The sequence below is a fragment of the Ambystoma mexicanum genome, chromosome 4p, assembly GCF_040938575.1.
Source record: "Ambystoma mexicanum isolate Mex_15411 chromosome 4p, UKY_AmexF1_1, whole genome shotgun sequence".
Lineage (NCBI taxonomy): Eukaryota > Metazoa > Chordata > Amphibia > Caudata > Ambystomatidae > Ambystoma > Ambystoma mexicanum.
In genome coordinates, this window is record NC_090927.1 from 293,123,315 (window position 1) to 293,143,583 (window position 20,269).

Here is a 20,269-nt window from a genome sequence, read left to right on the forward strand (position 1 = left end):
ATACACAGTTGCTAATGATACTGCCTCTTGTTTCCTTACTTTACTCTCCATATATAAGGGCCAAATTTGTATGCATTGTAGTCTATTCATGTTTTGTGTGTAGTAGTAGAAATATGTAGTAAGTGATGGATTATTAGCTACTTAGTACATGTTTCACAGTACGGAAAAGTTTGATACAGAAGCATTCAACATTTCTTTATATAACTTTGGAAAATTACAAATGTAGAACCTCTGTGGTGTATGCTGCAGGCAATACATACATTTCTGTATGAGTAGTCTTTAGAACACTACATTGCATAATGAAGTATGTAGTTTATTACACATCTATCCCTGATACTTTTTTTCCAACATTACATTCACAACCCCTTGTATGAAAAGTAAATGCACATGTGATGTCATCAGTGATGTCATCAATGATATCTGTGATGTCATCTTTGATGTCCTGGGTGTTAGTGTTAGCAGTGCACGTGGTGGCGCAAGTTATGGTTGCTTAGCTTACCATAAGTGGCGAATTTCAAGGGTTTTTCGGTTTTACTTGGAACCATAACGTCCCGTTAACAAAGTTACTTTTACTGAATTTCCCAGGTTTTTAGTAGGTCAACTTAACCATAACGTCCCGTTAACAACGTTTTTTTACTGAATATACACATTCATCATATGAAATAGGGAGATAATTACTAGGATTCCCTTACTTTATGTACATGTAACATCGAACATACTGAACCTCCTTCGCTAATGATATTTGAAGGCCTTGGACTGAGCGCCTGTCCGCGGACGAGCGCGGACGAGAGCAACACGACACAAACAGTCAGCGGGTAATTGAAATTGTTCTATCATGCCATATAAAAACTGCACAAGGTTAAAAAGCAGCACATAAACACATTATAAGTAGTAATAAATAACCATTGGAACCTACACGTCTCACACATAACCCATCCATTTAAATACCATGGGCCTCATTACGACCCAGGCACTGGACCATGGTGCTATTAGCACCATGCTCCATGCCAGTCTCCGGCATGGTGGATGGTGGAATTACCGCCCCCATCACAAGGTTGGTGGGGGCGGTAATTCCCCATTCACCATTAGCCCTTCCCCAATCCCATTTCGCCCCATAGGGCATAATGGGGATGGGGAAGGCGCTAATTACGGCACCGTAAATTACGGTTGCCGTAATTAGCTCCAAGGTCCCTTAGCGGGTTGGATTTTAACGCCTGCAAAAAGCAGGCGTTAAAGCCTCCAACCCGCTAAGGGACCTTGTAATCAGGCGCTAATGGTTTAACGGCGCCAACGCTCATTACGGCGCCGTTAAACCATTAGCGCCAGGGTCGTAATGAGGCCCCATGTGTAATGAAATGGATTATACCATAACAAAAAAAGATATGCCTCCAACGTACTTACCTCACAGAAACTGTACAGCTAGGAGCGACAGTAGACGAACACAACACAATGAATACAAATTACAAGAAAGTAGTAAGTGAAATTCATTTTTCGTGTATGTTGGTACACTTTTTGTATGAGGTGCCGAACAAATAATGTATTTCTGTTGTTTTCACACAGAAATGTCCAGTCCTTTGGACAGGCTGGAGGAGAATTTTCCACATGGTGAAATGTCGGAAGATGGTGATAATAATGGTACACACTTCTCTGCATAAGCTAATTAATAGTCAGTACTGAATGGATACTTAACATATATATATTTATTTTTAACAAACCAGGTAAAAAATGAACAAAATCCACCAAAAGACACAGTGCAAGACACCTTGAAACGCATAGAAGGCAAAGTGGACATGCTAAAGGAGAATTTTAACGGGCTAAGGCAATTTGTGGAGGAACACAGCAAAGGAAAAATAAGATACCACTGTCCTACCTGTACCTGTCCTCCTTCACCATTTCCCAGTGAACTATCCCCAAACCCTGAAGAACAACATAAAACTTTCGATGAAACTTCCATCCCTTCATCCCCTCACAACAAGCCTGTGGAAACCCCTAATTCCCCTATATTTGTTTCAGTGTCTGCTTCCCCCTCTCTCTCTTAATTGCTGTATATGTGTTTAATAAAAAAACATGTTATGTTACTTTTAATAGAATTGTGTGCGTCAAATATTTTTTTTATGAAGACTTAACATGTCCGCGGACAGAGCGCCTGTTCTGCCTGTCTGCAATTAATAAAATATGGATGTCCTAAGGGCAATACACCAACCCGTACCATTTGCAACCAAGATGGAACTGTTCTTAGAACACACCAGGTGGCCGGGTTGTCCGTAAATGAACAAAAGAGGAGTGTCCTAAGGACACTATACCTCTCTGTACGGTCCGCAGCGAAGATGGAACTGTCCGTAGAACAGGCGCGGTGTCTGGCATATCCGTAGTCAAACAAAATGGAGGTGTTCTAAGGACAATATACCTGGCTGTACAGTCAGCAGAACATCTACGCACATGCGCACCACACCCGTAAATCCTGCGAACATCGCGCCTGTCCGTAACTGTCCTTCTCACTTGAGTCACACTTTTAATTAGTTGCAGGACCTGAACACTGTCCGTAGAACACCCGCGCGCATGCGCACAACCGTTCCTTTGCATTTGGTGTCCTGCGGGCACCCATTTCCTTCGCGGATGTGTTCACGACATCATCATGTGACCGCACCCACGCTGAGCATGTGCCCAAATTTGAGCACTTTTTCTGCTTACGCAACATTTCAAAAGAACTTATGCAGACAAGGCAAATTATTTTACAATACAAAATCACCATTTCACATGTCCTATACAATGGCACTAGCTTTCTACATATTGTTTGGAACTTTTTCATAGCTTTTGAGTGATCGATATGGTCAGGAGGTGCACCCCTCCACCCGCATAAAAGGCCACACCCCCAAACTCATCTTCATTGTACTTCTGGCGATTGTAGATTGAGTTTTGCTGCCTTTAGTGCTCTAGTGGAGATTATATCACCAACGCTAATGGCATCCATGGCTCCTATTGCTACATCAGCCTCAGCACCACCCCCAAACTCTCCACCGCCACCACCTCCCCAGGGGCCTGCAGAGGGAAATACGCATGAGGATGTAGAGAGCGAGGAAGAAGAGGATGAAGAGAATGAGGTGGGGGAACTCCCTACTACCACCACTCACCGGGAGTCGTGGGTGTGGCGGTTGTTTACCGTTTTTGGTAACGTACCAAAAGCATGTGCGCACCTGGTCACCTGTAAAAAGTGCAATTTGGTGCTGAGTCGTGGGAGACTTCGCGGATGTGTTCACGACATCATCATGTGACCGCACCCACGCTGAGCATGTGCCCAAATTTGAGCACTTTTTCTGCTTACGCAACATTTCAAAAGAACTTATGCAGACAAGGCAAATTATTTTACAATACAAAATCACCATTTCACATGTCCTATACAATGGCACTAGCTTTCTACATATTGTTTGGAACTTTTTCATAGCTTTTGAGTGATCGATATGGTCAGGAGGTGCACCCCTCCACCCGCATAAAAGGCCACACCCCCAAACTCATCTTCATTGTACTTCTGGCGATTGTAGATTGAGTTTTGCTGCCTTTAGTGCTCTAGTGGAGATTATCTCACCAACGCTAATGGCATCCATGGCTGCTATTGCTACATCAGCCTCAGCACCACCCCCAAACTCTCCACCGCCACCACCTCCCCAGGGGCCTGCAGAGGGAAATACGCATGAGGATGTAGAGAGCGAGGAAGAAGAGGATGAAGAGAATGAGGTGGGGGAACTCCCTACTACCACCACTCACCGGGAGTCGTGGGTGTGGCGGTTGTTTACCGTTTTTGGTAACGTACCAAAAGCATGTGCGAACCTGGTCACCTGTAAAAAGTGCAATTTGGTGCTGAGTCGTGGGAGACCTGGTGCGTACAGCTTTGGTACAACAACCATGAAGCGACACCTAAATTTGTTCCACGGTGCGGACATTCGCAAGTTGGTACCATGTAAAGAACGTAGTAGGTTGAGTTCCTCCACAGCATCCTCCGTGTCCGATCCTCACTCCACAAGAGACACTCCTGTGGGAGAGCGTATCCCTCCAGCTGCCTCACAGGCCATTCATGATGCTGTTGACCCTTACCTTTCGAAGGTCACAATATTGTGTATGTATTGCGACGCAGCACTCTGCAGGGGGGAGAGTCTTCGAAGTGCTTTCGAGACTTCGGTCACGGAGCACCAGAAGACCTACTACCTACCTAAATAAGGCCCACCCTACATCTTTTTCTCTCCACCTGCCCTTTCTTATCCCTGTGGTTGGTGTCCCTTCCTTACCCTCCTTTCCCCACCTCTCCTAGTGTGTCGTGTGTAAAAAATCCCCAAAAATATAAAACAACAAACATTTTTAAAAAAGGCTCTTTTCGGAGCCGCCTTTCTCAGTTTAAAAAAGGAACTATCAAATAAACGGTGTAGGCCCTCGCGCATTTTTCAAAAAGTCCGCGGACAATACTTGGACAGACAACATTTTAGGGTGCAACCGTAGCAAAACCAATGCACTTTGGCAGTAAGTGGTGGCTCTGAAAAGAGCCTTTTGGTGGTGTTGTGTGTGTTTGAATAACTTGGATTGCTCAACATGTAATGCAAAATAGGTGACTATAATGGCAAAAAAGGTTGCAATGCATTTTGTACATTTCGAAGAAAAGTCTGATTGCCAGCATATGTAAAATGGACTCCATCTCTGCGAAAAATGAATGCGCTACGAAACATAATATTTTCATTGTGGAAAAGGACATGCCAACATCTCTTAGAAAGGCACAAACATCCTTATTGACATTGTGCCTCGCTTTCTCCATTTGTGGACCATATAAAGAAGAACACAGCCACATTTGTCTTTGTGCAATACGTGAAAAAATTGCTTGGCAATTTGGAAACATGTCCATGACCTTCTCAAGTTCTTCCTTCATTGCAAATTGCAAAGAAATTCCAGACACATGCCCTAAACTGTTTCCTCCACAATGAATGATAATTATATCAGGATGACGCTCTGTCTGTAAAGTAGCACAGAGAGGTACCAAGTCCAGCCACTTCATTCCACGCACTCCATGCCAGTGCACTTCCACATGAAGGAATCCAAGATCTGCAGATATACCACAATGTTCTGCATGCACCTTCAACCAATGTATTCATGAGTCTCCCAAAATCCAGATAATCTGTTTTCGAGCACACACAGCCATAGCTGTCTGTTCTCCTCTCAGGGAAAAGACGTTCTCACTAAATCTCTCTGTTCACAACACACCCACTGAACTTTACTAACCAATCCCTAGCTCCGCTCATTCTCATTTGCATGCCTCTTCTCCCCAGAATCCACGTATGTAGTACGCGCTGCCTGCAGACTACCGCCATGTCCGCGGACATATAGTGGATCTGAGCGTGATGACTGTACATTTAAATAGTGTTCCCCTTTTCCCCTTTAAGGTGGGCTCTGAAAAGAGCATTTTCTTGTTGTTTTTTTTGCAGATGCCTGACACGCACCTGTTATTTTGTATTTATTTGGGTTTTTTCTTCTTAGTTTACTCCTACAATCATTACATAACCTTCTCCAAAGCAAGCCTTACATTGCAAAAGAACATGGCATTTTCCAAAAAAGATAACGAAACACCATCTACTACAAATTAAACCGCATTACTGGAAACAATGTTCTTGTGGCTGCAGAAAAACATACCAGCTCTTAACATGAAAGCACGCATGCCGTAATTGATTGCACACCAAGCAATACTTTGATGAGGACAAAAAACAGAACTGTTGTCCCATTTTGCTCGAAAAAATTACTTTAGCAGTTGTAGAGATATTGATGATTGCTTGAACCAACTGTTCCAAATCTCCCAACAAAGTAGGTGAACTCCTATCCTAGGCATATCTCTGCAAACTTGGAGAATTGCCTCTACATTGCAATCTGTCACAGCGCTCCACAACACCTCCACTCCTCGCGCATTGAAATTGTTTGCCACATGCTTACATTCAGAATAGTGCTGTAAACCATGGACACAAATATCTCCGAGCACCAACACCCTGACTGTCTCCAGCCCTGCCATCTTCACTACACACACTCTCTTTCTAAACAAATCAACAATGTCATCATCTGATTGGCTGATCTCTACAGTCCCCTTTCCATGCTGGACTTGCTGGAAAACCCTCTATGTGGCACACCCGATCCGCAGACAAGCACGGTGTCCGTGCGGCACGTGACTCTTAGCCAGCCCGTCTACCATTTCCATATCACTTGCAAATCCATTCCCTCATTGGACACAGCTGAGCAGTCACACAACCATCCACCAATCACATCCAAGAACTATACATCTAACTCTGTCATCAGAGTTCCGCACTTCAAATGTACTGTTGATCACTCGGAATACAAGTCTCATATCATTGCAAAGCACCTGCTACAAAAAGTACTGTGCAAGTTTCGAGGATTTCTACTTACAGCTCCATGCATACCCACATGCATGATTACAAAGTACAGGTATGCATATATTATTCAGAGTACATGTGCAACTCTTATGAATCCTTTTAAACAAATTAATGCCACTAAATCTGCATAGCTTTAAGCGCGAGACTTCCGAGTTGTCAATGAAATATCTCACTACTTCTTACAATCTCCCACATAACCTACACATATGTGCCAACCCTCCCGATTTACGTGCAAAACTTGATTTTTCATTGAAAAATGTCACAATCTTTCACTGTCTTCTGCCTAAATTAATGCTACTTCCAATGCAAATAAATGTTCCCGATTGCTGTGGTGACATCTCCCTCTCAGGTGCTCCCGATTTTTTGAATTCTTACTTACAATATGAAAGTATTCAAATTTTTCCCATTTACTATAATAACCTATCACTTCCAGACCTCCCTGCTATCTGCAGCACAGCTGCAAAAAACAAGGGAATTTCATGAACTTAAAATTGTACTCATTTGCAAAGCAGGTTCAACTAACATATTTCAAATAACATATAAAGGCTGCACATAGTCAAATGAAATGCACGCATACACTGTGTCGAGATATCAAACGAGAATACGAACCTGAAACCTGAAAAATGTACGTGTACATTAACATCAGTTCTATAAACACACAAAATTACTAACTTCTTCCTTTTACAATTGCAGTGAAGACCACTCTCCTGAAAATCAACAGCATCTACACTACAAACAACATATCAGAAGAAACCTGGTCATTCCACAAAAAAGTAAGTACAAAACTACCTTTATATTTTTACTGTTCCTCAAAGAGATTGTGTGGGTTATGTATGTAATTTGCGCACCAAAAAAACATCGATTTCTGAACCATTCTTCCCACAAATCCCCATTTATTAAACAGAGATTAGCAGGCAGAATGCCACACAAATCTCAATGTTTTTGGAATACAAATAACATACTCATCCCTTAGAATGTTAGTACTAGAAAAAAAAAGAACTGTTTTAATTTCATACCATTACATTTACTATTAATGCTTCTCCTCACCACTAGCTCACTTTCTACTCTCATCTGAACCACAGTGTAGTAACATACAAACAGAAGAATAGCCTTCCCAGCTCATTGTAACTGCCCAACGCACATTCACACACCACCACATACATCTTCCCCATCAAACACATACACGCATGCACACAGCACACATACATTGTAAAACAGACCAAACCATACCTTCTTTTTTTTTCAACAGACCCCAAAGAATGCCTACCAAAAAGCAAGTCCATAGAAAGGGACGCAGAAGTAGAGCAAATGAAAATAAAAGTGTCCAAAGTAAGCATCCATCTCAACCAGAGTTTGTACAAAACGGTAAAACAAAACAGCGTATGCAGTCATTTAGCAAAACAAATGAATCTACAACTACAGAAACGTTGCCTCCTCTATCAAAATGTGGCACGAAACAGAAAATGCTTAACAAGATTTCAGCTATCACTACTGCTAACACTGCTCCTATAAATCCTGATATAGTAGGAAGAAACCATAGTAAAAAAAGTATTTTAGCAAAAATGTTTCGCCACAGAGTCATTCAGAATCTAATAAGAAGAGCAGTGAAATCATCCACAACCCTTAAAACGTATCGTAGAAAATTAATCCTAGAAGCTCTCGTAGACAGTGCAATCCTTCTCAAAAGGAAGTTGTTTATTTTAGTTATGAACAGGATGAAACCACTAAAAAAACAAAGTACTAAACTACAAAAGAAACCTCTGAATAAACGCAATGTCAACAAAAATAAATTATTAAATTTTTGTATAGGTGAATGGAGTCACACCAGGACCAAAGAACCATATTTTAATGAAGAAGCATACAAACAAAATCAAACAAACACAATTGCCATCCATAGCAGTGGACGAGGATATGAAAAAATCAATAATACCATCATGGAACAAGAAACACTGCTTACCAAAGTTCCCCCAGAAAACTCAGAATTACCTCTCCATTCAACTGAACCAGACCATCCAGTATACAAATGGCCTTGCACGTCAATGTGTAACATTCCTAACAAATCGTTCAAATCTTTACACCAGTTCCTCAATCAGTATGTGAAAGGTAAAGACAAAATCAAAATGAAAGTGCTGCAAAATATGGATAACTGTCCAGTGCGCAAATACACAGGACTACAAGGGCATTCATTAGCCTGCATTTCAGGACCTATTTGCAAAAGCACCTTCCACGATATCAAAATGATATCAACACATCATTCAAATGTAAGAAATCTAGTGTGTAAACTGTACTATGCTAAAAGTCCAGCTTTAGAACTAGCCAATTTAAATAACACTCTTCTGCATGGTACACCCAAATACCTACAAGAAGAAATGGACCGTATCCAGAGAAAATATTTTGAAAGCCACGTACAAAATGCAATAGTTTTAGAACAAACTAGCAACAATTCTGCACATGGCAACCTTCTATTACACACATACAAAAAAGAAATACTAAAATTCAAACGTACATCCGCTGAAGTACCAAACCATGTGTGTGTGTGTTGCCGCAGAACTTTTTACAAAAGTAACACAAAACTATAGACGTAACATACAAAATAGAAGACAATGAACATTCTAAATGGTTTGTATTAGCTCTGTACCTTTTAGCAGAAAACAAATACCAAATAAGTGAACCCCAAATATGTTGCAGTTACTGCACTTCAAAACTTGACAACAACCAAACTCCTTCACGTGCCATCACAAATAATTTGGAATTATTCCCACTACCAAACCCCCTGCAACAACTCAATTTGTATGAGAGCATCATAATTCAAACAGTACACCCATTTCAAGCAATAATACGCCTTCAACCAAAAACAGCAAAATTACCTCCCTCTTAATTGGTGAAAGGCATTCGTGGCAAAGTAGTTTATTTACCATTAGATCTGACAGAAAATGTGCACACTCTAGGTGTGCAACGTCCAATAGAGCATTCTTTAATTGTCTTAGTAAATGGTGTACCAACAAAAGACAAAACAATTTGGCAACAACTGGTGTACTTACATAAAGTTAGACAAGCCTTGCAATATCTGAAACACAATAATGAATACTATAAAGACAAAAATATTGAAGAAAGCTTAAGGGACACAACTGAAATAATTCAAGACTCATCAGAAACTGGTCAATTTGAACTTCTGGATCCTGCTGCAGTATCCACTCTTTTAGACCATTATACAATTCATCTATTGCACTCTAATGAGAGCATAGATGATGCACTAGAAACTTACCAAATGCGACAAACCAAAGGGTCACCAATCGGCATATGGGGAAAAAGTATAGAAGCATGTGCTTTTCCACTACTATTTCCTACTGGCAAAAGAGGAAGATACGATGATAGACCCACTCAGATAACAGCATCATAATACCCCTCCTTACGAATGTATTATGAAGATCCCAGATTTAGACAAAATTTGGAATACATATTCCACCTACTCTTTGAAAGTGAACTAGCAACCCTATGTTACAGAGTTGCACACATATTGAAATCTGGAACCCACTTTCAAAATATGTCAGCTACGCAATTAATACAAAAAGTGCAAGAAAAAGATGAGGTTTTACAATCAAGCATAACAAATCTGTTTGCAAACATGCGTGGTACAAAAGAATACTGGTTCCGACGTCACGGAGATGTACGTTGTATGGTCAGAAACCTTGGACCACCCACTTGATTTGTTACATTAAGTTGTGCAGAATATGCATGGGAAGATTTACATGATTTCCTACGCATATCAAACAACAACAAAACCAACATAGATGTACTAACATCCGGAGAACTTCTCTCTCTAGATCCTGTTAATGTTTCAAGATATTTCCACCATTGTTCTATTGCTATGCTACACTTTATTTGTAATAAAACTGTTTCTCCCCTCAGAGAAGTGCAACACTTCTTTTGGAGAAAAGAATAGCAAGCCAGAGGAGCACCACATATCCACATGCTTTTATGGATTAAAGGTGCACCTAAATTTGGTCAGGACAGTGATGCCACTGTTTTGCAGTTCATCCAAAAATATGTCACTTGTCAAATACCTTCACAAAGGACACATAGTGACCTTCATGGACAAATTGTACAATTTCAAAGACACAAATGTGGCAAATATTGTCGTCGCAAATACAAAAGCAAAGGGAAATACTACACCAAATGCTGCTTTGGTTTCCCTAGACCAGTTACAGAAACAGGTGAAGTGAAGAACTTCATGTCTTCAGTTCTGCATAGTGTTAAAGGTAAATCAGCCAAGAACACGTATTACATAAAAAGAACAGAAGAATCAAAATATATCAATGATTACAATGCAATCATTGCCCTCTTATGGAATGCAAACATAGATGTGCAGTACATTGCAGATAATTCCACTGCAGTTGCATGATATGTTACAGCCTACTTAACACAAGCAGAAAAAATAGAGTGGCAAGACCTCTGGAATGACCTATCATCAGACAAAACACTATCTCAGAAATTGTACAGCCTAGGCATAAAAATGCTCTCTCATAGAGAATGTGGCACCTATGAAGCTGCAGATTGTTTAACCGGTACTGCTTTGTATGGAAAATCTGAAAATATAGTATGTCTAAGTCTTGGTCCTGCCAAATCTAGGAAAAGAGTTCTCAAATCATATGAGGACATAGAACCAATAGCCAAAAATTATCCCGACAGCCAAGACGTTTTAAAGAACAATTTACTAGACAAATACTACCTGAACAGGAGTACCACTTTGGAAACAATGTGTCTATACCACATAGCCCAAAAATGTTCGTACAAAAATAATATAAAACCCGATGAAAACAAAGGTAGATATAGAGTGACAGATTGTGAAGGCAGCTTAGTGAAGCTTACAAACGAAGCTTAATTAATAATGTCAAATTGTCATTAAAAACTCCTAAACAGAAAGAACTATATTACATGTCCATGCTACAACTTTTTAAACCATGGAGAAAAGAGGAAGAGATACTAGATAACTATGACTGCTATGAAGAGGCTTTCAAAGCAAAAGAAAGCGATATCACTGATGTGACCTTTACACAGTACAAAACAATGTTGCACAATGAACAGCAATTCGGAGAAGAACTCCAGGCCCAACTAGATAAGGACACTTCCGACAGTAGTCAACCTTCTATAACAGGAAGTCAAGAACCACTAGGACAGCAACTAATAGCAAATGAGGCAGAATTAGCTATGACAGAAATGGAAAACACCATGTGTCACTATGAAGAACATACAAAAGACTGAACTGTACTACAATCAAAACTTAACAAAGACCAGGGCACCATTTTTGAAGAAGTAACAAAAGAAATTGCACATGGTGCACAGCACGAAAATAAAGAATGTACCTGCCAAAATTATAAACCTATACTGCTGTATGTCAGTGAGGAAGCTGGTTCAGGGAAAATATTCTTAATCAAAATCATCAGCAAGTTCCTTCAACAATTGACAAACAACAAACTGTCAGCTGGTGTAACTGCCCCCACAGGTTTAACTGCCTAAAACATAGGCGGTGTGACTTTACACCGATTACTACTAATTCTAGTAGAACACCAAAACAAATTAGACTATTATAAACTTTCTACAGAAGCTGCAACGGAACTACACAGAGTATTAAAACAAATGAAAATGCTACTAATAGATGAAGTGAGCATGGTCTCCAACCTAATGTTGCTTTGATTCACTTCAGATTGCAAGAAGTGCTTAAAACAAAGTATGAAGAACTCTTTGCAGGAAAACACATATCGTTTTCGGAGATCTTCTACAATTGACACCAGTGAAAGGTGAACCTATTTTTAAAACCTTAGGACACAAACTCTGCCGTAAAACTGTTGGCAGCATAGGAAATATCAACCTTTGGCAACATTTCCAATACAGAGAATTAACAGAAAACATGCGTCAATCTGCAGACCTCACTTACGCCAACATTTTAAAAAGTATTAGAATTGGTGTACTATCTCAAGAAGCACAAGCAATATTGAAAAACCGGCACATCCATGCACTTTATGGCGATAACGCAAGTGCTACTGATGTTATGGGACAATTAGCGCACAAACATGTCAATTGTATGGCCTTAATGCCAACTCTTGCAAGCTGTTCCAAAGTCACTGAAACAATGTTAAAAAAGCAAATGTAATCAATAATTGAAATTTGCTCCACAGACAAACTGGACGTACATGGTATGACACTACCCATGTGTCAGCAAGCCACAAGAAGACTAAATACCTTAGAAAATTCAATTTCCAACACAGCTGGGTTGGAAAAAATATTGAAATTGTCCTTAAATTGTAGAGTAATTCTTAAACGTAACCTGGACATGGAGCAAGGACTAGTTAATGGGGAACTGAGTACAGTTGTTGGCTTTCAAACATACCCACATGACAACAACATTCAGTTTGTCAACATTCTCTTTGACAAACTTTCAAAAGTAAAAAGGATAGGATGCTCAACAGCTCGATTCCTTCTCTTCAAAGACATGTATGTACGTAGAGAACAATTTTCTCTCACTCTTGCATATGCAGTCACCATTCATAAATCCCAAGGTCTTACCCTAGACAAAGCATTGATTGATATTCGAAACACAGTCTTTAAAGAAGGCATGAGCTACGTAGCACTATCACGCTTACGTACACTTGACGGTCTATTTCTAATCAACTTTGATGCAAGTAAAGTGAACGTTGATATTCCTTGCATTTTAGAATACAATAGACTGCATTCACCATACACCTCCCATCTGAAATCATATCCTGTTCCAGGAAAAGGAAAATGTTGTAAAAGAAAACTAATTCAAACAGAAATGCAACAGGATCTGACTGCAAATCCTTCAAAGATATCAATAGAAGCTAATACTTCACGAATTACCACAAGCAAAGAAAAACCTATTAGTGAAAGTAAATCAGGTACTTCTTCAAAAAAGGAACACAAACTCCGAAAAAATCACTCGGACACAGAACTATCAGGTACATTCAAATTTTCTAATGAAACTGGTGTAAGTTGCTACGCAAATGTATAAATGAATATTCTATTTCAATTGCCACCAATTGTTAACAACATTTACTTACACAGTACAGACCAATTGTGTTTGCAAATGTTAGTTCTTCATAGAAACGCAACAAACAATCCTGACAACACATATAGGGGCCGATTCATGGAACAAACGTGCACCGAAAATCCCAGCGAAAGCAGGTGCAAGGTGGCGCAAGTGTGAGAAAGCAAGCGCACGCGCACACGTGCGATTCAAGGAAGGCGCTGCGCTTGTTTCCCACTGGTTGTGCGCCAAATCCGTGCATGGCGCACGCGGGCCCACACGTCATCAAACGGCATGTGCTATGCGCACAGCAAAAGCACACATATCGCGGGGCACACAACAAAAGTGGGCGGAACAGGGGGCGTAACACACGGAATGGGGAATAACGCGTGAAAAAGAAGGCGTAACTGGGGAAGTACTGCAGGGAACTACACGGAACGCACACACGCACAACCCGTATTCATGGATTCGAATACGGGAAACCCGCGCACGGCAAAAGACGCGCACAGGTGTCAACGCGTCCGCCACAAGAAGACTGGCGGAAGCATCCCCGTGCACAGTATAAAAGTGCGCACAAACAACAAACACGTATATACAGCTACGATGAATGCCCCATTTGTCGCAGCACTGATCGTGGGACACCGTAGAAGGAGGAGAATAGCCAGGGCACGCATTTTTTCACCACGGACAAGACTTTTTGGGATGCCTGACGACCAGGTCTATGGCAGGTATAGGTTTCCACCCCGTATCATCCTAGACCTGGTCAGGGAGTAGGAAGATGACCTTACATCCCCCACCCTCTGCTCCCAAGCATTGAGCCCCTTGGAGAAGGGGCTCAATGTCCTGCATTTTTTGGCCACTTTGTCTTTTCAGCGGACTACTGCCATAGTGGGGGGGGGTCTCACAGGCCACGCAGTCACGCTGCCTACACCAGGTTTTTGCAATCATGACAGCGCGCCCCTCAGTCCGCAGGCACATATACATGCCCAGAACACACGCAGAAAGGCAGGCCGTTGTCCAGGACTTTTATAGGGTGGCACACTTCCCCAAAGTGCTCGGTGCCATAGATTACACCCATGTGGCCCTACACCCACCTAGGGCCACTGAGCACATCTACTGAAACTGCAAGCACTGGCATTCCATCAACGTACAGGTGGTATGCGATGCAAAGGGAATCATCACCTCTGTCTATGCAAACTACCCTGGCTCCACCCATGACAGTTTCGTATACAGAATGTCTGCCCTGAGCCGGGCCCTGGAAGCTGGGCAGCATGGCGACACATGGCTCCTAGGTGAGTACAAATGCCCTTGCACATGCATGCATGTCACACACACACACAAATACACAAACCCCAATAATCACAACCATTGTCACCTCTCCAGGGGACAGTGCCTACCCTCTGAGCAACCACATGATGACGCCAATCCGGAACCTGACCACACCACCCCAGGTAAGATACAACGCGGCCCATATTGCAACCAGGGCCTTAGTGGAGCGCACATTCGGAGTGCTCAAGTCACGCTTCCGCTCCCTTGACCGGTCTGGCGGACAGCTACTCTATGCACCCCCAGTAGTGTGCAGGATCATTGTGGCAGCAGGTCTCCTGCACAATGTTGCAACACAGCAGGGTGTACCGGTGGACATGGTGGTGCCCCCACATCCCCAACCACAGGCACAGGCGCTGACCATGGGAGGGGATAGGGCACGTGGCGAGGCTGCCCGGACCCAGCTTGTGGCCACATCTTTCACCTAAACTCCCAACCCTGCGGAGTGCACACAGGCCTGGCACATACCAGGTGACAATTGATGATGACAAAGAGACAGTCAACTGTCACAAACTTACCACCCTGAGATTGTTGCCATGGAATTGCCACATTGTGTGCATCCCTAGCTACTTAAACACAAGCAATCCTGTGTGACCAAAAGGCACACATGCAAGGTGTGAATCACACAGACCTGCAAAACAGGCCATGACTATCACTGGTATGTCACCAAAACCCTCCCAAACCACAACATGACATGGCAAGCAACAGACAAACACCAACACAGTACCAATAAGGTACACATTGCCATGTGAAAAATGTAAATTGGCATCAGATAATGATGCCTGACATGGAATCAGATGAAATGACTGACCAACAACCTCCCACTCAAAATAAGTCATACCCAAATGCATTCCAAAAGTTGTAGTTGTAACATAGCAATGAATGCCTGTCTACATGCACAATGTGCATTGCAAAATCAACACTGCAGCTTCTGTGTGCCGTGTCCACCTCCTGCAACACACTGCTCAGCGCACAGCACAGTGAACAGCCATTGTGTGTGATGCACACCCTGAGCATCACATCTAAGTGACAAACTACATCAAAAAGCAAATTAGGCATGTACAGGATCCACAATTGGTCATAGAACATGTGCTGCAGGGACACAGTGGGCACCAGAAGCCAAACAGAGTATAAACGTGGACATGGAAGGGTGGTTGTACGTGTAGTGGATCATAGTGCAAGTGTGTGGGTAGGTAGGGACATGCACTCAACATATGCATGTGAAATCAAGTGACCATCAGTGTCCTCTACACATCACATGTGAACATTCACCATGTGTATACCCCAGCATGTCAAACCACAACTATCCCCTCACACCTGAAAGGTAAACACAGCACATGAACAGGCATTGATCAGCAGAATACATCATGTACATAGGATACTACAATTACAATGTCAGGGTGCCCATCACACTGCAGGGCAAGGCAACTATCAACAACAAAACACCCCCCCTCCCTCACAAATCACCACGACCCACTGAACAACTGCACCTGGGATATTCAGCCTTCATTCTTTAATTTCACCTGGCCACAGGATCAACCTTCTCCTTTGTCACCATCTCCCACCTTGTGTGTAAAAAGTTGCCAGCACCCTCAGAGTCCACCTTGATTTGCAAAAGCACAAATCCAAGAGAACTCAAAGCAGGCCAACACAGAAGCCAAGCAAATAGCCTGCAGGCAGTAAAACAAACCAGAACAGCCTCCAGTAAATGACTAGAAGTAGCAGTACCCCACAAAGGCCAAGTACTACCACAATGATGTTAACAACCAAGGTAGCACAGTAAAACAATGTCACAACAGGATGTGTACCATGTGTGGTACATAACATAGAATCATTCACCACGAACGGATGTGTACTGTCACAGCTCCTGTGTACAGGCGCAGGAGTGGCACGAACCAACCACCCCCACCGTGGTCTGTGTGCTTTCAAGGTCAAACTTACACAGGCCTCTGAGACCCTGGTGGGGAAGGAGGGTCAGGGCTATGCAGTCGGGACAGGCATTGGCATACTGGATGACCGGAATGAGGGGCAGGAGAGGGGAGTAGGATTGACCCGGGAAAGTAGGGAATGCACAAAAATGTAGTACTCACATTAACACATACACAATTAGACCAAACTTGTTCATCATGCACATAGCAGCAAATTACTCAAATGGAAGTCAAAGAGAAACTTATCTCTGGGGTGAGTGCTGGCCTCCTGCCTGCGCACTCTCAGGTCCGGTAACAGGAGCAGTTCAATGCTGCAAAGAGAGCCACAGTTAATAATCTGTGCGTGCCCAAAACACACAAACACACCATCAAATATGCCCCAAAGTAACAAACTACTCTACAAACAGACAATCTTGTGTGGATGTTTCGTACCCATACGTAACATTACCCCTGTGATGGTTCATACACAGTCAATGCAGTAAGTCAGGTGCCGGTGGGTGCGTGGCAAATGGAACACAAATGTGTCACGATTCACACAACATGCAATGTTCCCTGGGTAAGCAGACAGACGCATATAGCAAGGTATGACTTCAGAACATGTTGTGTACCACCATGACCAAAATAAAGTAGGCATTGCATGTTTCAAATTCTACTTGGAAATGAAATCCACTGCACCCAAGTCTGTCCCTTGCTGTCTGTCCCTGTGAGCTGCTTCTTTCCATGTCTCGGAACGCTACATGGCTAATACAAGAGCCTCAATGGACCATGGTAGACCGGAGGGTATGTGCCACTGCCCCTGCAGGTGCCCCAGACAACTTTCCCATCAACTAGCCATCAGTCCACTAACACATCTTAGCTGTATTGTGTGCTTCAACACCAATATTTGTCCAAGCTCACCGCCAGTGCTGCTACTAAGCATGCATGTGCAACTGGCCTGGTGGAATGTTTGCTGTGTTGTGACCCCCCTGTGCTCCTCACCTTGCCTGGAGTCCCTTGAAACACATCAGCAGTTTTCGGATGTATGATCGCAATCCCTGTGCCTCTGCTTGCGCACACATGCGCATGTCGGCACCACCAAACGTGTCCAGATTCCAGACGTCCAATGGCCCATGTCTGCTGGCAAAGGTGGTTGGAGGCTCATCCCCCTGCAGAAAGGCCATGAAACACATGATTAATGCTTTAGATTCATCTGTGTGTGTCTCTTCAGGCATTTCATGACTGGACCATGTCAGAGACGTACATCAGAAATCACACCATCAGTCCGTCTTTCACAGCCAAAGTGTGGAACACACTATCTACGGCATGAATTGCAACAAACACATGTACAGTAAAGATAAGAAACATACTACACAATGCATAGCAATGAATGTACACATGAATCATGAAACACTGCATCTAGCAAAAGAAGAACAGTGGTCAATTACACCCCAATCAACCCCACTAGGGGTGTTAACACAAGTTCCACAGCAGCAGACATGCCAAATATATAACAGTTCAAAGCCCTTGTGTAATAGGCTGTTACACCGAACCATCCTTGCGAGCCCATGGATAAGGGAAGCAGGAGTGGCATTTGTGAGTCAAGGACCCCAAGCAGCAAACACATACACAAGACAAGCTTGAAGGGCCCAGCTGGAACAGACAGTGGATGCTTTCAAAAGCCACAAAGCACCACACCATCACATAGACAAGCAATTTTAAAATATATTAACTAATTACACTAACTATGAAAAACCTACATTACCTATTTAAACTAACTATCAAACAGAAACTTAACTAACTAAACTAAAATAAAAATCAAAAATGGCCACATATGACCTGGGGGGGTAGGCACCCAGGAGGGGGGAGGTACAGGGTGCTGCTCAACACCCACATGCGATGATGCTGAGGAAAACAAAAACCTCCATGGGCTCAACGCCTGCACAGCCTGACCAATGTGGGAGATAGATTGTCGTCCGAGTCTGGCTCTTCCTGGAAAGGAGGACATGGCACAGGAACAAGACCATGCCTAGCCACAGCTTGCCCCTCATCGGCAGCAAGTCTGCTGAACGGGTGAGCCTGGTTCTGTGTGGCAATGACACGTAGGTCTGCATGCAGAACCTCCCGTGATACACGTGCTTCCTCTTGCAAGGTAGCAAGTGTAACACAGAGTTCCTCCTGCAAGGCCTGGCTGGACAACCGCTGCACCTCCCGGCAAGCATGTAGCTCAGCCGAGATGGTACGCTCAAGCTGTGCAAACCTCTCCTCTGCCTGCTCCCTCTGGGACATCAGAAGGACACCCAGAGTGGATATGAGGGAAGCATACTCCTCCCTCAGGGCCTCCATGTGTGCCTCTGCGTGAGCAGCAATTGCTTGACGCAGAGACGACATTTCAGCCTGGCGTGCCCTGACTGAGGCCGCCATGCCCAGCCTGAGTGAGCGGGCCTCAGACCGTGCCGCCTGCTGCTGGAGAAGCACCTGCCTAGCAGGGGGGAGCACGGATCGGGCCACACGCTCCATGCTCTCAGCGATGTTCTCCATTGCTGCCCCCTGCCGTTCAGAATTGGCAGTCATATCCTGCTCCCACTCAGTATACTACGGTTGCGCACGGCGACCGCGTTGCTGGGCTTGACTCCTGCGGGACCCAAGGACCGGGTGTCCTCGTTGTGTTGGCACCGCCCGTGGCTGCACGACTACATGCCCCCGTCGACGTGATGTCCCAGGCACATCAGTGACTGGTGTGGAGGGTGACCCTGCATCCCGATCCACCACAGGCAGAGGTTCCAAGACTGTCTGACCCCTCAGTGCAGGTGCCACGGACAGAGGAGTGTCCACATCGGAATCCCTCACCCCTGACATATGGACCTGATGCTCATCCAACTCGACATGGTCGTCCGAGTGTTCATCAGGGCTGGACTCATAGGCAGCCAGAGACAAGATGGACTGTTGCACTTGGGGGTTTTTGTGGCCTACCACCCCACGACCCCCACTTGTGCTGAGTTGATGTAGTGATAACAACCCTGTGCCTGGCATGAAAACACCATCCTCCGGATCCATTGTGTCATCATCTGAAAAATAGAGAGAAAAAAGGTCACTACACATGTTAGAAGCACACAACACACACACACACCGACACCAAACACATCAGACAGACATGTGACACACAAAATAGAACCTGGCATGCATGCTGTGTCAACTTGAAATTGCTTCTGTGATTAGACCTGTGGAAAGGTGGTAGTTTGCACTGAAGTGTGTCTATGCAGTGCAGCAAATATGTATGTTACTCACTATCTACATGTACAAGGACGTCATGGTGTGTGTCAGAAAATGTGAAGGCAGTGCAAGGTCAACTTCAGGCATCACGTGCAATGTGCATTCAATGGGTAGCATGTCTACAAGCAAACCACCCCTCCCCCCAAGTGCAAAAGCAGGGATGCCTAGCATGGTATCAAAAGGCTGACCATAGACCTGTGTATTGACAGACAGTGTTGACTAGCATCAACAGCATCATGTGAGTCAAGTGACAACACAGCAAATGATGATGGGACAGTAAGCAGGACACATGATGAAACCTCTGGAGTACA